This window comes from Dama dama, chromosome 1, assembly GCF_033118175.1.
Source record: "Dama dama isolate Ldn47 chromosome 1, ASM3311817v1, whole genome shotgun sequence".
NCBI lineage: Eukaryota > Metazoa > Chordata > Mammalia > Artiodactyla > Cervidae > Dama > Dama dama.
The window spans coordinates 69,166-94,283 of record NC_083681.1 but is presented as its reverse complement, the minus strand read 5'-3'; positions in this window follow the sequence as shown (position 1 = coordinate 94,283).

The window sequence follows — 25,118 nt, the reverse complement described above, 5'->3', positions numbered from 1 at the left end:
ACCTTTTCATGCTCTTCATGTTTTTCAACAATGCTTCATGCTCCCCCTGTTTTTCAGACCATTTCATGCGCGTCCTATTTTTGAAACCTTTTGAAGCTCTTCATATTTTTCACACGTTTTCAGGCTCTTCATGTTTTTGGGCACCGCTTCATGCTTCTCCTGTTTTTCAGACCGTTTCATGCTCCTCATATTTTTGACATGTTTTGAAGCTCTTCATATATTTCGCAACTTTTCAGGCTCTTCATGTTTTTGAACACCGTTTCATGCTTCTCCTATTTTTCAGACCGTTTCATTCTCCTCATATTTTTGACACCTTTTGAACCTCTTCATATGTTTCACACCTTTTGAAGCTTTTCATATTTTCACAATTTTCATGCTCTTCCTATTTTTCAACTCCACTTCATGCTCCTCCTATTTTTCAGACCGTTTCATGCTCCTCATATTTCTGACAACATTTGAAGCTCTTCATATTTTTCACACGTTTTCCGGCTCTTCATGTTTTTGGGCACCGCTTCATGCTCCTCCTATTTTTCAGACCGTTTCATGCTCCTCATATTTTTCACACCTTTTGAAGCTCTTCATATTTTTCTCACCTTTTCCGGCTCTTCATGTTTTTGGGCACCGCTTCATGCTCCCCCTGTTTTTCAGACCGTTTCATGCTCCTCATATTTTTCACACATTTTGAAGCTCTTCATATTTTTCACTCCTTTTCAGGCTCTTCATGTTTTTAAACAGAGATTCATGCTCCTCCTAATTTGCAGACCGTTTCATGCTCCTCCTAATTTTGACACCTGTTGATGCTGTTCATAGTTTTCACACCTTTTGAAGCTCTTCTAATTTTTCACACCTTTTCAGGCTCTTCATGTTTTTCAACACCGCTTCATGCTCCTCCTAATTTGCAGACCGTTTCATGCTCCTCATATTTTTCACACCTTTTGAAGCTCTTCATAATTTTCACACCTTTTCATGCTCTTCATAGTGTTGAACACCGCTTCATGCTCCTCCTATTTTGTAGACCGATTCATGCTCCTCATATTTTTGAAACCCTTCAAGTTCTTCATATTTTTCACAACTTTTCAGGGTCTTCATGTTATCAACACCGCTTCTTGCTCCTCCTATTTTTCACATCGTTTTACGATCCTCATATTTTTGACACATTTTGAAGCTCTTCATATTTTTCACACCTTTTCATGCTCTTCATAGTGTTGAACACCGCTTCATGCTCCTCCTATTTTGTAGACCGATTCATGCTCCTCATATTTTTGAAACCTTTTGAAGCTCTTCATAATTTTCACACCTTTTCAGGCTCTTCATGTTTTTAAACAGCGCTTCATGCTCCTCCTATTTTTCAGTCGTTTCATGCTTTTCATATTTTTGACACCTTCTGAAGCTCTTCATATGTTTCACACCTTTTTAGGCTCTTCATGTTTTTGAACACTGCTTCATGATCCTCCTACTTTTCAGACCGTTTCATGCTCCTCATATTTTTGACACCTTTTGAAGCTCTTCATACTTTCACACCTTTTCAGGCTGTTCATGTTTTTCAAGACCGCTTCATGCTCCTCCTATTTTTCAGACCGTTTCCTGCTCCTCATATTTTTCACACCTTTTGAAGCTCTTCATATTTTTCACACATTTTCAGGCTCTTCATGTTTTTGACCACCGCTTCATGCTCCTCCTATTTTTCAGACAGTTTCCTTCTCCTCATCTTTTTGACACCTTTGAACCTCTTCATATATTTCACACCTTTTCACGCTCTTCATGTTTTTCAACACCGTTTTATGCTCCTCATATTTTTCAGACTGTTTCATGCACCTCATATAATTGACACATTTTGAAGCTCTTCATATTTTTCACGCCTTTTCAGGCTCTTCATGTTTTTCAACACTCCTTCAGGTTCCTCCTATTTTTCAGACCGTTTCATGCACCTCATATTTTTCACACCTTTTGAATTTCTTCATATTTTTCACACCTTTTCAGGCTCTTCATGTTTTTGAACACCGCTTCATGCTCCTCCTAGTTTCCAGACCGTTTCACGCTCCTCAAATTTTTTACACATTTTGAAGCTCTTCATATTTTTCACACCTTTTCATGCTTTTCATCTTTTAAAAAACCGTTTCATGCTCGTCCTTTTTTGCAGACCGTTTCATACTCCTCATATTTTTGACACCTTTTGAAGCTCTTCATATTTGTCACACCTTTTCAGGCTGTTCATGTTTTTCAACACCGCTTCATGCTTCTCCTATTTTTCAGACCGTTTCATGCTCCTCATGTATTTCACACTTTTGGAAGCTCTTCATATTTTTCACACCTTTTCAGGCTCTTCATGTTTTTGAACACCGTTCATGCTCCTCCTATTTTTCACACGTTTTGAATCTCTTCATATTTTTTCACACCTTTTCGGACTCTTCATGTTTTTGAACACTGCTTCATGCTCCTCCTATTTTTCAGACCGTATAATGCTCCTCATGTATTTGACAACTTTTGAAGCTCTTCATATTTTTCACACTTTTTCAGGCTCTTCATTATTCTGAACACCGCTTCTTGCTCCTCCTATTTTTTAGACCGTTTCATGCTCCTCATATTTCTGACACCTTTTGAAGCTCTTCATATTTTTCACACCTTTTCAGCTCTTCATATTTTTGAACACCGTTTTATGCTATTCCTATTTTTCAGACCGTTTCATGCTCCACTTGTATTTCACCCCTTTTGAAGCTCTTCATATATTTCACTCCTTTTCAGGCTCCTCATGTTTTTGAACAGCGTTTCATGCTTCTTCTATTCTTCATACCGTTTCATGCTCTTCATATTTTTGACACCTTTTGAAGCTCTTCAATTTTTTCACACCTTTTCAGGTTCTTCATGTTTTTCAACACCACTTCATGCTCCTCCTATTTTTCATACTGTTTCTTGCTTCTCTTTTCTTTCACACCTTTTGAAGCTCTTCATATTTTTCACACCTTTTCAGGCTCTTCATGTGTTTGAACACCGCTTCATGCTCCTCCTCTTTTTCAGACAGTTTCATGCTCCTCATATTTTTCACACGTTTTGAAGCTCTTCAGATTTTTCACACCTTTTCAGGCTCTTCATGTTTTTCAACACCACTTCTTGCTTCTCCTATTTTTCAGACCGTTTCCTGCTCATCTCGTTTTTGACAACTTTTGAAGCTCTTCATATTTTTCACACCTTTTGAAGCTCTTCATATTTTTCACACGTTTTCAGGCTCTTCATGTTTTTCACCACCGCTTCATGCTCATCCTATTTTCCAGACCGCTTTATGCTCCTGATATTTTTGACACATTTTGAAGCTATTCATATTTTTCACACATTTTGAAGCTCTTCATATTTTACACAATTTCAGGCTCTTCATGTTTTTCAAAACCGCCACATGCTCCTCCTATTTTTCAGACCGATTCATGCTCCTCATATTTTTCACACCTTTTGAAGCTCTTCATATTTTTCACAAGATTTCCGTCTCTGCATGTTTTTGAACACCGCTTCATGCTCCTCCTATTTTATAGACCGTTTCATGCTCCTCATGAATTTCACACCTTTTGAAGCTCTTCATATTTTTCACACCTTTTCAGGCTCTTCATGTTTTTGAACACCATTTCATGCTGCTTCTATTTTTCAGACCATTTCATGCTCCTCATATTTTTCACACCATTTGAAGCTCTTCATATTTTTCACACCATTTCAGGCACTTCATGTTTTTCCACACCACTTCATGCTCCTCCTATTTTTCAGACCGTCTCATTCTCCTCATATTTTTGACACCTTTTGAAGCTTTCATATTTTTCACACCTTTTCAGGCTCTTCGTGTTTTTGAACATCATTTCATGCTGCTTCTATTTTTCAGACCGTTTCACGCTCCTCATATTTTTCACACCTTTTGAAGCTCTTCATTTTTTTCACACCTTTTCAGGCTCTTCATGATTTTGAACACAGCTTCATGCTCTTCGTATTTTTCAGACCGTTTCTTGCCCCTCATATTTTTGACACCTTTTGAAATTCTTCATATTTTTCACACTTTTCAGGCTCTTCATGTTTTTTAACAACACTTCATGCTCCTCCTATTTTTCAGACTGTTTCATGCTCATCTCATATTTGACACCTTTAGAAGCTCTTCTTATTTTTCACACCTTTTCAGGCTCTTCATGTTTTGCTACCCCACTTCATGCTCCTCCTATTTTTCAGACCGTTTCATGCTCCTCATGTATTTCACACCTTTTGAAGCTGTGCATAATTTTCACACCTTTTCAGCCTCTTCATGTTTTTGAACTCCGCCTCATGCTCCTCCTATTTTGTCTACTGTATCATGCTCCTCATATTTTTCACACCTTTTGAAGCTCTTCATATTTTTCTCACCTTTTCAGGCTCTTCATGTTTTTCCACACCACTTCATGCTTCTCCTATTTTTCAGACCGTTTCATGCTCCTCATGTATTTCACACCTTTGGAAGCTCTGCATATTTTTCATACCTTTTCAGGCTGTTCATGTTTTTGAACACCACTTCATGCTCCTCCTATTTTTCAGACAGTTTCATACTCCTCATATTTTTGACACCTTTTGAAGCTTGTCATATTTTTCACACCTTTTCAGGCTCTTCATGTTTTTCAACACCAATTCATGCTCGTCCTTTTTTTGCAGACCGTTTCATACTCCTCATATTTTTGACACCTTTTGAAGCTCTTCATATTTGTCACACCTTTTCAGGCTGTTCATGTTTTTCAACACCGCTTCATGCTTCTCCTATTTTTCAGACCGTTTCATGCTCCTCATGTATTTCACACTTTTGGAAGCTCTTCATATTTTTCACACCTTTTCAGGCTCTTCATGTTTTTGAACAACGCTTCATGCTCCTCCTATTTTTCACACGTTTTGAATCTCTTCATATTTTTTCACACCCTTTCGGACTCTTCATGTTTTTGAACACTGCTTCATGCTCCTCCTATTTTTCAGACCATTTCAGGCTCATCTCGTTTTTGACAACTTTTGAAGCTCTTCATATTTTTCACACCTTTTGAAGCTCTTCATATTTTTCACACGTTTTCAGGCTCTTCATGTTTTTCACCACCGCTTCATGCTCATCCTATTTTCCAGACCGCTTTATGCTCCTGATATTTTTGACACGTTTTGAAGCTATTCATATTTTTCACACATTTTGAAGCTCTTCATATTTTTCACCCGTTTTCAGGCTCCTCATGTTTTTGAACAGCGTTTCATGCTCCTACTATTTTTCAGACCGTTTCATGCTTCTCATATTTTTGACACCTTTTGAAGCTCTTCATATTTTTCACACCTTTTCAGGCTCTTCATGTTTTTCAACACTGCTTCATGCTTCCCCTCTTTTTCAGACGGTTTCATGCACATCTCTTTTTTGACACCTTTTGAAGCTCTTCATATTTTTCATACCTTTTGAAACTCTTCATATTTTTCACACGTTTTCTGGCTCTTCATGTTTTTCAACACCGCTTCATGCTCCTCCTATTTTTCAGACCGTTTCATGCTCCTCATTTATTTCACACCTTTTGAAGCTCTTCATATTTTTCAAGCCTTTTCAGGCTCTTCATGTTTTTGAACACCGCTTCATGCTCCTCCTATTTTTCAAACCGTTTCATGATCCTCATGTATTTCAAACCTTTGAAACTATTCATATTTTTCACACCTTTTGAAGCTCTTCAAATTTTTCACAACTTTTCAGGCCTTTCATGTTTTCAACACAGTTTCAGGCTCCGCCTATTTTTCAGACCATTTCATGCTCCTCATATTTTTGACACCTTTTGAAGGTCTTCATATTTTTCACACCTTTTCAGGCTCTTCATGTTTTTGAACACCGTTTCATGCTCCTCCTATTTTTCAGACTGTTTCATGCTCCTCTTATTTTTCACACCTTTTGAAGCTCTTCATATTTTTGCCACCTTTTCAGGCTCTTCATGTTTTTCAACACAGTTTCATGCTCCTCCTATTGTTCATACCGTTTCAAGCTTCTCATATTTTTGACACCTTTTGAAGCTCTTCATGTATTTCACACCTATTCAGGCTCTTCATGTTTTTGAATACCGTTACATGATTCTCCTATTTTTCAGACCGTTTCATGCTCCTCATATTTTTGACACCTTTTGAAGGACTTCATATTTTTCACACCTTTTCGGGCTCTTCATGTTTTTGAACACTGCTTCATACTCCCCCTATTTTTCAGACCGTTCCTTGCTCTTCATATTTCTGACACTTTTTGAAGCTCTTCATATTTTTCACACATTTTCAGGCTCTTCATGTTTTTGAACATGGTTTCATGCTTCTCCTATTTTTCAGACCGTTTCATGCTACTCATATTTTTGACACCTTTTGAAGCTCTTCATACTTTTCACACCTTTTGAAGCTCTTCATATTTTTCACACCTTTTCAGGCTCTTCATGTTTTCCAACACCACTTCATGCTCCTCCTATTTTTCAGACCGTTTCATGCTCCTCATATTTTTGACTCGTTTTGAAACTCTTTATATTTTTCACACCTTTTCAGGCTCTTCATATTTTTCAACAGTGCCTCATGCTCCTCCTATTTTTCAGACCGTTTCATGCCCCTCGTATTTTTGATACCATTTGAACCTCTTCATATTTTTGACATCTTTTCAGGTTCTTCATGTTTTTGAACACCGCTTCTTGCTCCTCCTATTTTTCAGACCGTTTCATGCTCCTCATATTTTTGACACCTTTTGAAGCTCTTCGTATTTTTCACAAGTTTTCAAGCTCTTCATGTTTTGAACACCACTTCATGCTCCTCTTATTTTTGAGATCGTATCATGCTCCTCATATTTTTCACACCTTTTGAAGCTCTTCATATTTTTAACACCTTTTCAGCCTCTTCATGTTTTTCAACACCGCTTCATGCTCCTCCTGATTTTCAGATCGTTTCATGCTCCTCATCTTTTGACACCTTTTGAAGGTCTTCATATTTTTCACATCTTTTCAGTATTCAAGTTTTTGAACACCGGTTCATGCTCCTCATATTTTTCACAGCTTCTGAAGCTCTTCATATTTTTCTCACCTTTTCAGGCTCTTAATATTTTTGAACACCATTTCATGCTCCTCTTATTTTCAGAACGTTTCATGCTCCTCATATTTTTGACACCTTTTGCAGTCTTCATATATTTCACACCTTTTCAGGCTGTTTATGTTTTTCAACACCGATTCATGCTCCTCCTATTTTTCAGACCGTTTCATGCTCATCAAATTTTGACACCTTTTGAAGCTCTTCATATTTTTCACATCTTTTTAAGCTCTTCATATTTTTCACACTTTTTCAGGGTCTTCATGTTTTTGAACACCGCTTCATGCTCCTCCTATATTTCAGAACGTTTCATTCTCATCTCATTTTTGACACCTTTTGAAGCTCTTCATATTTTTCACACCTTTTGAAGCTCTTCATATTTTTCACACCATTTCAGGCTCTTCATGTTTTTCAACACCTTTTCATGCTGCTTCTATTTTTCAGACCGTTTCATGCTCCTCATATTTTTCACACCTTTTGAAGCTCTTCATATTTTTCACACCTTTTCAGGCTCTTTTTTTTTCTACACCACTTAATGCTTCTCCTATTTTTCAGACCGTTTCATGCTCCTCATGTATTTCACACCTTTTGAAGCTCTTCATATTTTTCACACCTTTTCAGGCTCTTCATGTTTTTCAACACCATTTCATGCTGCTTCTATTTTTCAGAACGTTTCATGCTCCTCATATTTTTCACACCTTTTGAAGCTCTTCACATTTTTCACAACTTTTCAGGATCTTCATGTTTTTGAACACCGCTTCATGCTCCTCCTATTTTTCAGACCATTTCATGCTCCTCCTATTTTTCACACCTTTTGATGCTCTTTATATTTTTCACACCTTTGAAGCTCTTCATATTTTTCACACGTTTTCAAACTCTTCATGTTTTTCAACACCGCTTCTTGCTCCTCCTGTTTTTCTCTCGGTTTCAGCTCCTCATGTTTTTGACACCTTTTGAGGCTCTTCATATTTTTCACACCTTTTCAGGCTGTTCATGGTTTTCAACACAACTTCATACTCCTCCTATTTTTCAGACCATTTCATTCTCCTCATATTTTTGACACGTTTCGAGTCTCTTCATATTTTTCACTCCTTTTCAGGCTCTTCATATTTTTGAACACCGTTTCATGCTCTTCCTATTTTTCAGACCGTTTCATGCTCCACATTTTTTTGACACCTTTTGAAGCTCTTCATATTTCACACTTTTTAAGGCTCTTCATGTTTTTGACACCGCTTCATGCTCCTCATATTTTTGACACCTTTTGAAACTCTTCATATATTTCACACCTTTTCAGGCTCTTCATTTCTTTGAACACCACTTCATGCTCCTACTATTTTTCAGACCTTTTCACGCTCATCTCATTTTTGACACCTTTTGAAGCTCTTCATATTTTGCCACCTTTTGAAGCTCTTCATATTTTTCACACGTTTTCAGGTTCTTCATGTTTTTCAACACCGCTTCATGCTCCTCCTATTTTTCAAACAGTTTCATGCTGCTCATGTATTTCACACCTTTTGAAGCTCTTCATATTTATCACACCTTTTCAGGCTCTTCATGTTTTTGAACACCGCTTCATGCTCCTCCTATTTTTCTGACCGTTTTATGCTCCTCATATTTTTCACACCTTTTGAAGCTCTTCACATTTTTCACGACTTTTCAGGATCTTCATGTTTTTGAACACCTCTTCATGCTCCTCCTATTTTTCAGACCATTTCATACTCCTCATGTATTTCACACCTTTTGAAGCTCTTCATATTTTTCACATCTTTTCAGGCTCTTCATGTTTTTGAACAAGGTTTCATGCTACTCCTAATTTTCTGATCGTTTCATGCTCCTCATATTTTTGACATCTTTTGAAGGTTTTCATATTTTTCACACCTTTTCTGGCTGTTCATGTTTCTTAACAACTCTTCATGCTCCTCCTAATTTTCTGACCGTTTCATGCTCCTCATGTATTTCACACCTTTTGAAGCTCTTCATATTTTTCACACCTTTTCAGGCTCTTCATGTTTTTCAACTTCGCTTCATGTTTCTCCTATTTTTCAAAGCATTTCATGCTCCTCCTATATTTCACAGCTTTTGAAGCTCTTCATATTTTTCAAACCTTTTCAGGCTCTTCATGTTTTTGAACACCGCTTCATGCTCCTCCTATTTTTCAGACCGTTTAATGCTCCTCCTGTATTTCATACCTTTTGAAACTCTTCATCTTTTTCACACCTTTTCAGGCTCTTCATGTTTTTCAACACTGCTTCATGCTCCTCCTATTTTTCAGATCGTTTAATGCTCCTCATGTATTTCACACCTTTCGAAGCTCTTCATATTTTCACACCTTTTCAGGCTCTTCATGTTATTCAACAACACTTTATGCTCCTCTTATATTTCAGACCGCTTCATCCTGATCTCATTTTTGACACTTTTTGAAGCTGTTCATATTTTTCACACCTTTTGAAGCTCTTCATAATTTTCACAAGATTTCATGCTCTTTATGTTTTTCAACACCGCTTCATGCTCCTCCTATTTTTCACACCTTTTGAAGCTCTTCTTATTTTTCACACCTTTTCAGGCTCTTCATGTTTTTGAACACCGCTTCTTGATCCTCCTATTTTTCAGATCGTTTCTTGCTCCTCATGTATTTCACACCTTTTGAAGCTCTTCATATTTTTCACACCTTTTCAGGCTCTTCATGTTTTTCAACACCGCTTCATGCTCCTCCTATTTTTCAGACCGTTACATGCACTTCATATTTTTCTCACCTTTTGAAGCTCTTCATATTTTTCACACCTTTTCAGGCTCCTCATGTTTTGCAACACCACTTCATGCTCCTCCTATTTTTCAGACCGTTTCATACTCCTCATATTTTTGACACTTTTTGTTGCTCTTCATATTTTTCACACCTTTTCAGGCTCTTCATTTTTTCAACACCGCTTCATGCTCCTCCTATTTTTCAGACCGTTTCATGCTCATCTCATTTTTTACAACTTTGGAAGCTTTTCATATTTTTCACAACTTTTCAGGCTCTTCATGTTTTGAACACCGCTTCATGCTCCTCCAATTTTTCAGACCGTATCATGCTCTTCATATTTTTCACACATTTTGAAGCTCTTCATATTTTTCACACCTTTTCAGGGTCTTCATGTTTTTGAACACCGCTTCATGATCCTCCTATTTTTCAGACCATTTCATGCTCCTCATATTTTGACACCTTTTGAAGCTCTTCATATATTTCACACCTTTTCAGTCTCTTCTTTTTTTTCAACACCACCTCATGCACCTCCTATTTTTCAGACCGTTTCATGATCATCTCATTTTTTACACCTTTTGAAGCTCTTCATATTTTTCACACCTTTTCAGGCTCCTCATTTTTTTCAACACCACTTCATTCTCCTCCTATTTTTCAGACGGTTTCATGCTCATCTCTTTTTTGACACCTTTTGAAGCTCTTCATATTTTTCACACATTTTGAAGCTCTTAATATTTTTCACACCTTTTCAGGCTCTTCATGTTTTTCAACACCGGTTCATGGTACTCCTATTTTTTAGACCGTTTCATGCTCCTCATATTTTTGACACCTTTTGAAGCTGTTCATATTTTTCACACCTTTTCAGGCTCTTCATGTTTTTCAACACTGCTTCATGCTCCTCCTATTTTTCAGAACGTTTCATGCTCCTCATATTTTTGACACCTCTTGAAGCTCTTCATATTTTTCACATCTTTTCAGGCTCTTCGTGTTTTTCAACACCGCTTCATGCTCCTCCTATTTTTCAGAACGTTTCATGCTCCTCATTTTTTTGACACCTTTTGAAGCTGTTCATATTTTTCACACCTTTTCAGGCTCTTCATGTTTTTCAACACCACTTCATGCTCCTCTTATTTTTAAAACTGTTCCATGCTCCTCATATTTTTGACACCTTTTGAAGCTCTTCATATTTTTCACACCTTTTCAGGCTCTTCATGTTTTTGAACAGCGTTTCATAGTCCTCCTATTTTTCAGACCGTTTCATGCTCCTCATATTTTTGAAACCTTTTGAAGCTCTTCATATTTTTCACTACTTTTCAGGGTCTTCCTGTTTTTGAACACCGCTTCATGCTCCTCCTATTTTTCAGAACTTTTCATGCTCCTCATATTTTGGACACCTTTTGAAGCTCTTCATATTTTTCACACCTCTTCAGGCTCTTCATGTTTTTGAACACCATTTCATGCTCCTCCTATTTTACAGACCGTTTCATTCTCCTCATATTTTTGACACCTTTTGAAGCTCTTCATATATTTCACACCTTTTCAGGCTTTTCATTATTTTCAACACCACTTCATGCTCCTCTTATTTTTCAGACCGTTTCATGCTCATCTCATTTTGACACCTTTTGAAGCTCTTCATATTTTTCACACCTTTTGAAGCTCTTCATATTTTTCATATTTTTGAAGTTCTTCATAATTTCACACGTTTTCAACTCTTCATGTTTTTCAACACCGCTTCATGCTCCTCCTATTTTTCAAACCGTATCATCTTCCTCATATTTTTCACACCTTTTGAAGCTCTTCATATTTTTCACATTTTCAGGCTCTTCATGTTTTTGAACACCACATCATGCTCCTTCTATTTTTCAGAGAGTTTCATGCTCCTCATGTATTTCACACCTTTTGAAGCTCTTCATATTTTTCACACCTTTTCAGGCTCTTCATGTTTTTGAACACTTCTTCATGCTCCTCCTATTTTTCAGACCGTTTCATGCTCCTTATATTTTTGACAACTTTTGAAGCTCTTCATATTTTTCACAACTTTTCAAGCTCTTCCTGTTTTTGAACCCCTCTTCATGCTTCTCCTATTTTTCAGACCGTTTAATGTTCCTCATGTATTTCACACCTTTTGAAGCTCTTCATATTTTTCACACGTTTTCAGGCTCTTCATGTTTTTGAACACCGCTTCATGCTTCTCCTATTTTTCAGACCGTTTAATGCTCCTCATGTATTTCACACTTTTTGAAGCTCTTCATATATTTCACACCTTTTCAGTCTCTTCTTTGTTTTCAACACCACATCATACTCCTTCTATTTTTCAGACCGTTTCATGCTCATTTCATTTTTGAAACCTTTTGAAATCTTCATATTTTTCACACCTTTTTTAGGCTCTTCATGTTTTTGAACACCACTTCATGCTCCTCCTATTTTTCAGACCATTTAATGCTCCTCATGTATTTCACACGTATTGAAGCTCTTCATATTTTTCACACATTTTCAGGCTCTTCATGTTTTTCAACACCGCTTCATGCTCCTCCTATTTTTCAGACCGTTTCATGCTCCTCATATTTTTGACAACTTTTGAAGCTTTTCATATTTTTCACACATTGTCAGGCTCTTCAAGTTTTTCAAAACCACTTCATGCTCCTCCTTTTTTGCAGACCGTTTCATGCTCCTCATATTTTTGACACCTTTTGAAGCTCTTCATATTTTTCACACCTTTTCAGGCTCTTCATGTTTTTGAACACCGCTTCATGATCCTCCTATTTTTCAGAACGTTTCATGATCCTCGTATTTTTGACACCTTTTAAAGTTCTTCATATTTTGCACACATTTTCAGGCTCTTCATGTTTTTGAACACCGCTTCATGATCCTCCTATTTTTCTGACCTTTTCATGCTCCTCATATTTTTGACAACTTTTGAAGCTCTTCATATTTTTCACAACTTTTCAGGCTTTTCCTGTTTTTGAACACCGCTTCATGCTCCTCCTATTTTTCAAACCGTTTAATGCACCTCATGTATTTCACACCTTTTGAAGCTCCTCATATTTTTCACACGTTTTCAGGCTCTTCATGTTTTTGAAAACCGCTTCATGGTCCTCCTATTTTTCAGACCGTTTCATGCTCCTCATATTTTTGACACCTTTTGAAGCTCTTCATATTTTTCACACCTTTTCAGGCTCTTCATGTTTTTGAACACCGCTTCATGTTCCTCCTATTTTTCAGACCGCGTCATTCTCCTCATATTTTTGACACCTTTTGAAGCCCTTCATATATTTCACACCTTTTCCGTCTCTTCTTTTTTTTCAACACCACTTCATGCTCCTCCTATTTTTCAGACCGTTTCATGCTCATCTCATTTTTGACACCTTTTGAAGCTCTTCATATTTTTCACACCTTTTCAGGCTCTTCATGTTTTTGAACACCACTTCATGCTCCTCCTATTTTTCATACCGCTTCATACTCCTCTCATTTTTGACACCTTTTGAAGCTCTTCATATTTTTGACACTTTTTGAAGCACTTCATATTTCTCACACGTTTTCAGGCTCTTCATGATTTTCAACACCGATTCATGCTCCTCCTCTTTTTCAGACCGTTTCATGCTCCTCATATTTTTGACACCTTTTGAATCTCCTCATATTTTTTTTTTAATTTTTATTATTATTATTTTTTTTTCCCAGTGGGTTTTGTCATACATTGATATGAATCAGCCATGGATTTACATGTATTCCCAATCCCGATCCCCCCTCCCACCTCCCTCTCCACCCGATTCCTCTGGGTCTTCCCAGTGCACCAGGCCCGAGCACTTGTCTCGTGCATCCCACTTGGGCTGGTGATCTGTTTCACCATAGATAGTATACATGCTGTTCTTTTCTAATATCCCACCCTCACATTCTCCCACAAAGTTCAAAAGTCTGTTCTGTGTTTCTGTGTCTCTTTTTCTGTTCTGCATTTAGGGTTATCGTTATCACCTTTCTAAATTTCATATACATGTGTCAGTATGCTGTAATGTTCTTTATCTTTCTGGCTTACTTCACTCTGTATAATGGGCTCCAGCTTCATCCATCTCATTAGGACTGGTTCAAATGAATTCTTTTTAATGGCTGAGTAATATTCCATGGTGTATATGTACCACAGCTTCCTTATCCATTCATCTGCTGATGGGCATCTAGGTTGCTTCCATGTCCTGGCTATTATAAACAGTGCTGCGATGAACATTGGGGTGCACGTGTCTCTTTCAGATCTGGTTTCCTCAGTGTGTATGCCCAGAAGTGGGATTGCTGGGTCATATGGCAGTTCTATTTCCAGTTTTTTAAGAAATCTCCACACTGTTTTCCATAGCGGCTGTACTAGTTTGCATTCCCACCAACAGTGTAATAGGGTTCCCTTTTCTCCACACCCTCTCCAGCATTTATTGCTTGTAGACTTTTGGATAGCAGCCATCCTGACTGGCGTGTAATGGTACCTCATTGTGGTTTTGATTTGCATTTCTCTAATAATGAGTGATGTTGAGCATCTTTTCATGTGTTTGTTAGCCATCTGTATGTCTTCTTTGGAGAAATGTCTGTTTAGTTCTTTGGCCCATTTTTTGATTGGGTCATTTATTTTTCTGGAATTGAGCTGCAGGAGTTGCTTGTATATTTTTGAGATTAATCCTTTGTCTGTTTCTTCATTTGCTATTATTTTCTCCCAATCTGAGGGCTGTCTTTTCACCTTACTTATAGTTTCCTTTGTAGTGCAAAAGCTTTTAAGTTTCATTAGGTCCCATTTGTTTAGTTTTGCTTTTGTTTCCAATATTCTGGGAGGTGGGTCATAGAGGATCTTGCTTTGATTTATGTCGGAGAGTGTTTTGCCTATGTTCTCCTCTAGGAGTTTTATAGTTTCTGGTCTTACATTTAGATCTTTAATCCATTTTGAGTTTATTTTTGTGTATGGTGTTAGAAAGTGTTCTTGTTTCATTCTTTTACAAGTGGTTGACCAGTTTTCCCAGCACCACTTGTTAAAGAGGTTGTCTTTTTTCCATTGTATATCCTTGCCTCCTTTGTCAAAAATAAGGTGTCCATAGGTTCGTGGATTTATCTCTGGGCTTTCTATTCTGTTCCATTGATCTATATTTCTGTCTTTGTGCCAGTACCATACTGTCTTGATGACTGTGGCTTTGTAGTAGAGTCTGAAGTCAGGCAGGTTTATTCCTCCAGTTCCATTCTTCTTTCTCAAGATTACTTTGGCTATTCGAGGTTTTTTGTATTTCCATACAAATTGTGAAATTCTTTGGTCTAGTTCTGTGAAAAATACCGTTGGTAGCTTGATAGGGATTGCACTGAATCTATAGACTGCTTTGGGTAGAATAGCCATTTTGACAATATTAATTCTTCCAATCCATGAACACGGTATGTTTCTCCATCTGTTTGTGTCCTCTTTGATTTCTTTCATCAGTGTTTTATAGTTTTCTATGTATAGGTCCTTTGTTTCTTTAGGTAGATATACTCCTAAGTATTTTATTCTTTTTGTTGCAATGGTGAATGGTATTGTTTCCTTAATTTCTCTGTCAGTTTTTTCATTGTTAGTATATAGGAATGCAAGGGATTTCTGTGTGTTAATTTTATATCCTGCAACTTTACTATATTCATTGATTAGCTCTAGTAATTTTCTGGTAGAATCTTTAGGGTTTTCTATGTAGAGGATCATGTCATCTGCAAACAGTGAGAGTTTTACTTCTTCTTTTCCTATCTGGATTCCTTTTACTTCTTTTTCTGCTCTGATTGCTGTGGCCAGCACTTCCAACACTATGTTGAATAGTAGTGGTGAGAGTGGGCACCCTTGTCTTGTTCCTGATTTCAGGGGAAATGCCTTCAATTTTTCACCATTGAGGGTGATGCTTGCTGTGGGTTTGTCATATATAGCTTTTATTATGTTGAGGTATGTTCCTTCTATTCCTGCTTTTTGGAGAGTTTTAATCATAAATGAGTGTTGAATTTTGTCAAAGGCTTTCTCTGCATCTATTGAGATAATCATATGGTTTTTATCTTTCAATTTGTTAATGTGGTGTATTACATTGATTGATTTGCGGATATTAAAGAATCCTTGCATTCCTGGGATAAAGCCCACTTGGTCATGGTGTATGATGTTTTTAATATGTTGTTGGATTCTGTTTGCTAGAATTTTGTTAAGGATTTTTGCATCTATGTTCATCAGTGATATTGGCCTGTAGTTTTCTTTTTTTGTGGCATCTTTGTCTGGTTTTGGAATTAGGGTGATGGTGGCCTCATAGAATGAGTTTGGAAGCTTACCTTCTTCTGCAATTTTCTGGAAGAGTTTGAGTAAGATAGGTGTTAGCTCTTCTCTAAATTTTTGGTAGAATTCAGCTGTGAAGCCATCTGGTCCTGGGCTTTTGTTTGCTGGAAGATTTTTGATGACAGTTTCGATTTCCTTGCTTGTGATGGGTCTGTTAAGATCTTCTATTTCTTCCTGGTTCAGTTTTGGAAAGTTATACTTTTCTAAGAATTTGTCCATTTCATCCAAGTTGTCCATTTTATTGGCATAGAGCTGCTGGTAGTAGTCTCTTATGATCCTTTGTATTTCAGTGTTGTCTGTTGTGATCTCTCCATTTTCATTTCTAATTTTGTTAATTTGGTTCTTCTCTCTTTGTTTCTTAATGAGTCTTGCTAATGGTTTGTCAATTTTGTTTATTTTTTCAAAAAACCAGCTTTTAGCTTTGTTGATTTTTGCTATGGTCTCTTTAGTTTCTTTTGCATTTATTTCTGCCCTGATTTTTAAGATTTCTTTCCTTCTGCTAACTCTGGGGTTCTTCATTTCTTCCTTCTCTAATTGCTTTAGGTGTAGAGTTAGGTTATTTAATTGGTTTTTTTCCTGTTTCTTGATGTAAGCCTGTAATGCTATGAACCTTCCCCTTAGCACTGCTTTTACAGTGTCCCATAGGTTTTGGGTTGTTGTGTTTTCATTTTCATTCATTTCTATACATATTTTGATTTCTTTTTTGATTTCTTCTATGATTTGTTGGTTATTCAGAAGCGTGTTATTTAGCCTCCATATGTTTGAAGTTTTAACAATTTTTTCCCTGTAATTGAGATCTAATCTTACTGCACTGTGGTCAGAAAAGATGACTGGAATGATTTCAATTTTTTTGAATTTTCCAAGACCAGATTTATGGCCCAGGATGTGATCTATTCTGGAGAATGTTCCGTGTGCACTTGAGAAAAAGGTGAAGTTGATTGTTTTGGGGTGAAATGTCCTATAGATATCAATTAGGTCTAGCTGGTCCATTGTGTCATTTAAGGTTTGTGTTTCCTTGTTAATTTTCTGTTTAGTTGATCTATCCATAGTTGTGAGTGGGGTATTAAAGTCTCCCACTATTATTGTGTTACTATTAATTTCCTCTTTCATACTTGTTAGCGTTTGCCGTACATATTGCGGTGCTCCTATGTTGGGTGCATATATATTTATAATTGTTATATCTTCTTTTTTGATTGATCCTTTGATCATTATGTAGTGTCCTTCTTTGTCTCTTTTCACTTCCTTTATTTGAAAGTCTATTTTATCTGATATGAGTATTGCGACTCCTGCTTTCTTTTGGTCTCCGTTTGCATGAAATACTTTTTTCCAGCCCTTCACTTTTAGTCTGTATGTGTCTCTTGTTTTGAGGTGGGTCTCTTGTAGACAGCATATATAGGGGTCTTGTTTTTGTATCCATTCAGCCAATCTTTGTCTTTTGGTTGGGGCATTCAACCCATTTACATTTAGGGTAATTATTGATAGGTGTGGTCCCGTTGCCATTTACTTTGTTGTTTTGGGTTCACGTTTATACAACCTTTCTGCATTTCCTGTCTAGAGAAGATCCTTTAGCATTTGTTGAAGAGCTGGTTTGGTGGTGCTGAATTCTCTCATCTTTTGCTTATCTGTAAAGCTTTTAAATTCTCCTTCATATCTGAATGAGATCCTTGCTGGATACAGTAATCTAGGTTGTAGGTTATTCTCTTTCATTACTTTCAGTACGTCCTGCCATTCCCTTCTGGCCTGGAGGGTTTCTATTGATAGATCAGCTGTTATCCTTATGGGAATCCCTTTGTGTGTTATTTGTTGTTTTTCCCTTGCTGCTTTTAATATTTGTTCTTTGTGTTTGATCTTTGTTAATTTGATTAATATGTGTCTTGGGGTGTTTCGCCTTGGGTTTATCCTGTTTGGGACTCTCTGGGTTTCTTGGACTTGGGTGGCTATTTCCTTCCCCATTTTAGGGAAGTTTTCAGCTATTATCTCCTCGAGTATTTTCTCATGGCCTTTCTTTTTGTCTTCTTCTTCTGGAACTCCTATGATTCGAATGTTGGGGCGTTTCACAGTGTCCCAGAGGTCCCTGAGGTTGTCCTCATTTCTTTTGATCCTTTTTTCTTTTTTCCTCTCTGCTTCATTTATTTCCACCATTTTATCTTCTACCTCACTTACCCTATCTTCTGCCTCCGTTATTCTACTCTTGGTTCCCTCCAAAGTGTTTTTGATCTCATTCATTGCATTATTCATTTGTAATTGACTCTTTTTTATTTCTTCTAGGTCTTTATTAAACAGTTCTTGAATCTTTTCAATCTTTGTTTCCAGGCTATTTATCTGTAACTCCATTTTGTTCTCAAGATTTTGGATCATTTTTATTATCATTATTCTAAATTCTTTTTCAGGTAGATTCCCTATCTCCTCCTCTTTTGTTTGACTTGGTGGGCATTTTTCATGTTCCTTTACCTGTTGGGTATTTCTTTGCCTTTTCATCTTGTTTAGATTGCTGTATCTGGAGTGGGCTTTCTGTATTCTGGAGGTCTGTGGTTCCTTTTTGTTGTGGAGGATTAACCCAGTGGGTAGGGTTAGACGATTGGCTTGTCGAGATTTCCTGGTTAGGGAAGCTTGCGTCAGTGTTCTGGTGCGTGGAACTTGATTTCTACTCTTTGGAGAGCAATGGAGTGCCCAGTAATGAGTTTTGAGATGGGTCTATGTGTTAGGTGTGACCTTGGGCAGCCTGTATGTTGATGTTCAGGGCTATGTTCCTGCGTTGCTGGAGAATTTGCGTGGTATGTCTTGCTCTAAAACTTATTGGCTCTTGTGTGGTGGTTGGTTTCAGTGTAGGTATGGAGGCTTTTGGACAGTCACTTATTACTTAAAGTTCCTTGTAGTCAGGAGTTTTCTGGTGTTCTCAGGTTTTGGGCTTAAGTCTCCTGCCTCTGGATTTCAGTTTTATTCTTCCTGTAGTTTCAGGACTTCTCCAACTATGCAGCCCTCATTTCGAAGACAATGGGCTGCTTTTCTGGGCGCCTGATGACCTCAGCTAGCGATCAGAAGTTGTTTTGCGAAGTTTGCTCTGCGTTCAGTTATTCTTTTGATGAATTTGTAGGAGAGAAAGTGGTCTCCCCGTCCTACTCCTCCGCCATCTTGGCTCCTCCCCTCCTCATATTTTTTACACCTTTTGAAGCTCTTCATGTATTTCACACTTTTTCAGGCTCTTCATGTTTTTCAACACGGCTTCATGCTCCTCCTATTTTTCAGACCGTTTCATGCTCCTCATATTTTTCACACCTTTTGAAGCTCTTCATATTTTTCACACCTTTTAAGCCTCTTCATGTTTTTTAACACCGCTTCATGCTCCCCCTAATTTCAAGACAGTTTCATACTCCTCATGTATTTCATACCTTTTGAAGCTCTTCATATTTTTCACACCTTTTCAGGCTCTTCATATTTTTGAACACCGCTTCATGCTCCTCCTATTTTTAAGACCGTTTCATGCTCCTCATATATTTCACACCTTTTGAAGTTCTTCATATTTTTCACACCTTTTCAGGCTCTGCATGTTTTTCAACACCGTTTCATGCTCCTCCTATTTTTCAGACCGTTTCATGCTCCTCATATTTTTGACACCTTTTGAAGTTCTTGATATATTTCACACCTTCTCAGGCTCTTCATTTTTTTGAACACCACTTCTTGCTCCTCCTATTTTTCAGACCGTTTCATGCTCATCTCATTTTTGACACCTTTTGAAGCTCTTCATATATTTGACACCATTTGAAGCTCTTCATATTTTTCACAACTTTTCAGGCTCTGCATATTTTTGAACACCGTTTCATGCTACTCCTATATTTCAGACCGATTCTTGCTGCTCATATATTTGACACCTTTTGAAGCTCTTCATATTTTTAACACCTTTTCAGGCTCTTCATGTTTTTCAACACCGCTTCATGCTCCTCCTATTTTTCAGACCGTTTCATGCTCCTCATATTTTTGACACCTTTAGAAGCTCTTCATATTTTTCACACATTTTGAGGCTCTTCATGTTTCTCAACACCGCTTCCTGCTCCTCCTCTTTTTCAGACCGTTTCATGCTCCTCATATTTTTGACACATTTTGAAGCTCTTCATATTTCTCACAGCTTTTCAGGCTCTTCATGTTGTTCAACACCCTTTCTTGCTCCTCCTATTTATCCGACCGTTTCATGCTCCTCATATATTTGACACCTTTTGAAGCTCTTCATATTTTTCACTACTTTTCAGGGGCTTCCTGTTTTTGAACACCGCTTCATGCTCCTCCTATTTTTCAGAACTTTTCATGCTCCTCATATTTTTGACACCTTTTGAAGCTCTTCATATTTTTCACACCTCTTCAGGCTCTTCATGTTTTTGAACACCATTTCATGCTCCTCCTATTTTACAGACCATTTCATTCTCCTCATATTTTTGACACCTTTTGAAGCTGTTCATATATTTCACACCTTTTCAGGCTTTTCATTATTTTCAACACCACATCATGCTCCTCTTATTTTTCAGACCGTTTCATGCTCATCTCATTTTGACACCTTTTGAAGCTCTTCATGTTTTTCACATCTTCTGAAGCTCTTAATATTTTTCACAAATTTTCAGGCTCTTTATGATTTTCAACACCGTTTCATGCTCCTCAAATTTTTCAGACCGTTTCATGTTCATCTCATTTTGACACCTTTTGAAGCTCTTCATAGTTTTCACACCTTTTGAATCTCTTCATATTTTTCATATTTTTGAAGTTCTTCATAATTTCACACGTTTTCAGACTCTTCATGTTTTTCAACACCGCTTCATGCTCCTCCTATATTTCAAACCGTATCATGCTCCTCATATTTTTCACACGTTTTGAAGCTCTTCGTATTTTTCACACGTTTTCAGGCTCTTCATGTTTTTGAACACCACATCATGCTCCTTCTATTTTTCAGAGAGTTTCATGCTCCTCATGTATTTCACACCTTTTGAAGCTCTTCATATTTTTCACACCTTTTCAGGCTCTTCATGTTTTTGAACACTTCTTCATGCTCCTCCTATTTTTCAGACCGTTTCATGCTACTCATATTTTTGACAACTTTTGAAGCTCTTCATATTTTTCACAACTTTTCAGGCTCTTCCTGTTTTTGAACCCCTCTTCATGCTTCTCCTATTTTTCAGACCATTTAATGCTCCTCGTGTATTTCACACCTTTTGAAGCTCTTCATATTTTTCACACGTTTTCAGGCTCTTCATGTTTTTGAACACCGCTTCATGCTTCTCCTATTTTTCAGACCGTTTAATGCTCCTCGTGTATTTCACACTTTTTGAAGCTCTTCATACATTTCAAACCTTTTCAGTCTCTTCCTTTTTTTCAACACCAGATCATACTCCTTCTATTTTTCAGACCGTTTCATGTTCATTTCATTTTTGAAACCTTTTGAAATCTTCATATTTTTCACACCTTTTTTTTGCTCTTCATGTTTTTGAACACCACTTCATGCTCCTCCTATTTTTCAGACCATTTAATGCTCCTCATGTATTTCACACCTATTGAAGCTCTTCATATTTTTCACACGTTTTCAGGCACTTCATGTTTTTCAACACCGCTTCATGCTCCTCTTATTTTTCAGACCGTTTCATGCTCCTCATATTTTTGACACCTTTTGAAGCTCTTCATATTTTTCACATCTTTTCAGGCTCTGCATGTTTTCAACACCGCTTCATGATCCTCCTATTTTTCAGACCGTTTCATGCTCCTCCTATTTTTGACACCTTTTGAAGCTCTTCATATTTTTCACACCTTTTCAGGCTCTTCATGTTTTTGAACACCGCTTCATGCTCCTCCTATTTTTCAGACCTTTTCATGCTCCTCATATTTTTGACAACTTTTGAAGCTTTTCATATTTTTCACACCTTGTCAGGATCTTCAAGTTTTTCAACACCACTTCATGCTCCTCCTATTTTTCAGACTGTTTCATGCTCCTCATATTTTTGACACCTTTTGAAGCTCTTCATATATTTGACACCATTTGAAGCTCTTCATATTTTTCACAACTTTTCAGGCTCTGCATATTTTTGAACACCGTTTCATGCTACTCCTATATTTCAGACCGATACTTGCTGCTCATATATTTGACACCTTTTGAAACTCTTCATATTTTTAACACCTTTTCAGGATCTTCATGTTTTTCAACACCGCTTCATGCTTCTCCTATTTTTCAGACCGTTTCATGCTCCTCATATTTTTGACACCTTTCGATGCTCTTCATATTTTTCACACCTTTTCAGGCTTTTCATGTTTTTGAACACCGCTTCATGCTCCTCCTATTTTTCACACCTTTTAAAGCTCTTCATATTTTTCAAACCTTTTCAGGCTCTTTATGTTTTTGAACACTGCTTCATGCTCCTCGTATTTTTCAGACGGTTTCATGCTCCTCATGATTTTGACACCTTTTGAAACTCTTCATATTTTTCAAACCTTTTCAGGCTCTTCATATTTTTGAACACCGCTTCATGCTCCTCCTATTTTTCAAACCATTTCATGATCCTCATGTATTTCACACCTTTGAACCTCTTCATATTTTTCACACCTTTTCAGGCTCTTCATGTGTTTCAACACCACTTCATGCTTCTCATCTTTTTCAGACCATTTCATGCTCATCTCATTTTTGAAACATTTTGAAGCTCTTCAAATTTTTCACACCTTTTGAATCTCTTCATATTTTTGACACCTTTTCAGGCTCTTCATGTTTTTGAACACCGCTGCATGCTCCTCCTATTTTTCAGACCGTTTAATGCTCCTCATGTATTTCACACCTTTTGAAGCTCTTCATATTTTTCTCAACTTTTCAGGCTCTTCATGTTTTTGAACACCGCTTCATGCTCCTCATATTTTTCAGACCGTTTCATGCTCCTCATATATTTCAAACCTTTTGCACTTCTTCATATTTTTCACACCTTTTCAAAGTCTTCATGTTTTTGAACACCGTTTCATGCTGCTCCTATTTTTCACAACGTTTCATGCTCCTCATATTTTTGACACCTTTTGAAGCTCTTCATATTTTTCACGCCTTTTCAAGCTCTTCATGATTTTCAACACCGCTTCATGCTCCTTGTATTTTTCAGACCCTTTCATGCTCATCTCATTTTTGACACCTTTTGAAGCTCTTCATATTTTTCACACCTTTTGAAGCTCTTCATATTTTTCATATTTTTGAAGCTCTTCATATTTTCACACGTTTTCATACTCTTCATGTTTTTCAACACCGATTCATGATCCTGCTATTTTTCAGACCGTTTCATGCTCCTCACATTTTTGACAGGTTTTGAGGCTTTTCATATTTTTCACACCTTTTCAGGCTCTTCATGTTTTTGAACACCGCTTCATGCTCCTCCTATTTTTCACACCGTTTCATGCTCCTCATATTTTTGACACGTTTTGAAGCTCTTCATATTTTTCAAACCTTTTCAGGCTCTTCATGTTTTTGAACACCGCTTCATACTCTTCCTATTTTTCAGACCGTTTCATGCTCCCCATATTTTTGACACCTTTTGAAGCTCTTCATATTTTTCACACCTTTTCAGGCTCTTCATGTTTTTCAACACCACTTCATGCTCCTCCTATTTTTCAGACCGTTTCATGCTCCTCATATTTTTGACACCTTTTGAAACTTTTCATATTTTTCAAACCTTTTCAGGCTCTTCATGTTTTTGAACACCGCTTCATGCTCCTCCTATTTTTCAGATCGTTTCATGCTCCTCATATTTTTGAAACCTTTTCATGCTTTTCATATTTTTCACAACTTTTCAGGCTCTTCATGTTTTTGAACACCGCTTCATGCTCCTCCTATTTTTAAGACCGTATCATGCTCGTCATATTTTTCACACCCTTTGAACCTCTTCATATTTTTCACACCTTTTCAGGCTCTTCACGTTTTTCAACACAACTTCATGCTTCTCCTATTTTTCAGACCGTTCAATGCTCCTCATGTATTTCACACCTTTTGAAGCTCTTCATATATTTCACACCTCTTCAGGCTCTTCATGATTTCCAACACCGCTTCATGCTCCTCATATTTTTCAGACCGTTTCATGCTCATCACATTTTTGTCACCTTTTGAAGCTCTTCATATTTTTCACAACTTTTCAGGCTCTTCATGTTTTTAACAACCACTTCATGCTCCTCCTATTTTTCAGACCGTTTCATGCATATCTCATATTTGACACCTTTTGAAGCTCTTCATATTTTTCACACTTTTTCAGGATCTTCATGTATTTGAACACCGCTTCATGGTCCTCCTTTTTTTCAGACCGTTTCATGCTCATCTAAATTTTTACACCTTTTGTAGCTCTTCATATTTTTCACACCTTTTGAGGCTCTTCATATTTTTCACACCTTTTCAAGCTCTTCATTTTTTTTAACAACGTTTCATGATCTTCCTATATTTCAGAACGTTTCATGCTCCTCATATTTTTGACACCTTTTAAAGCTCTTCTTATTTTTCACACCTTTCAAGCTCTTCATGTTTTTGAACACCGCTTCATGCTCCTCCTATTTTTCAGAACGTTTCATGCTCCTCATATTTTTGACACCTTTTGAAGCTCTCATATTTTTCACACCTTTTCAGGCTCTTCATGTTTTTGAACACCGCTTCATGCTCCTCCTATTTTTCAGACCGTTTCATGCTCCTCATATTTTTGACACCTTTTGAAGCTCTCATAGTTTTCAAACCTTTTCAGGCTCTTCATGTTTTTGAACACCGCTTCATGCTCCTCCTATTTTTGAGACCGTTTCATGCTCCTCATATTTTTGACACATTTTGAAGCTCTTCATATATTTCACACCTTTTGAAGCTCTTCATATTTTTCACACCTTTTAAAGCTCTTCATATTTTTCACACGTTTTCAAGCTCTTCATGTTTTTCAACACCACCTCATGCTCCTCCTATTTTTCAGACGGTTTCATGTTCTTCATATTTTTGACCCCTTTTGAAGCTCTTCATATTTTTCACAAGTTTTCAGGCTCTTCATGTTTTTGAACACTGCTTCTTGC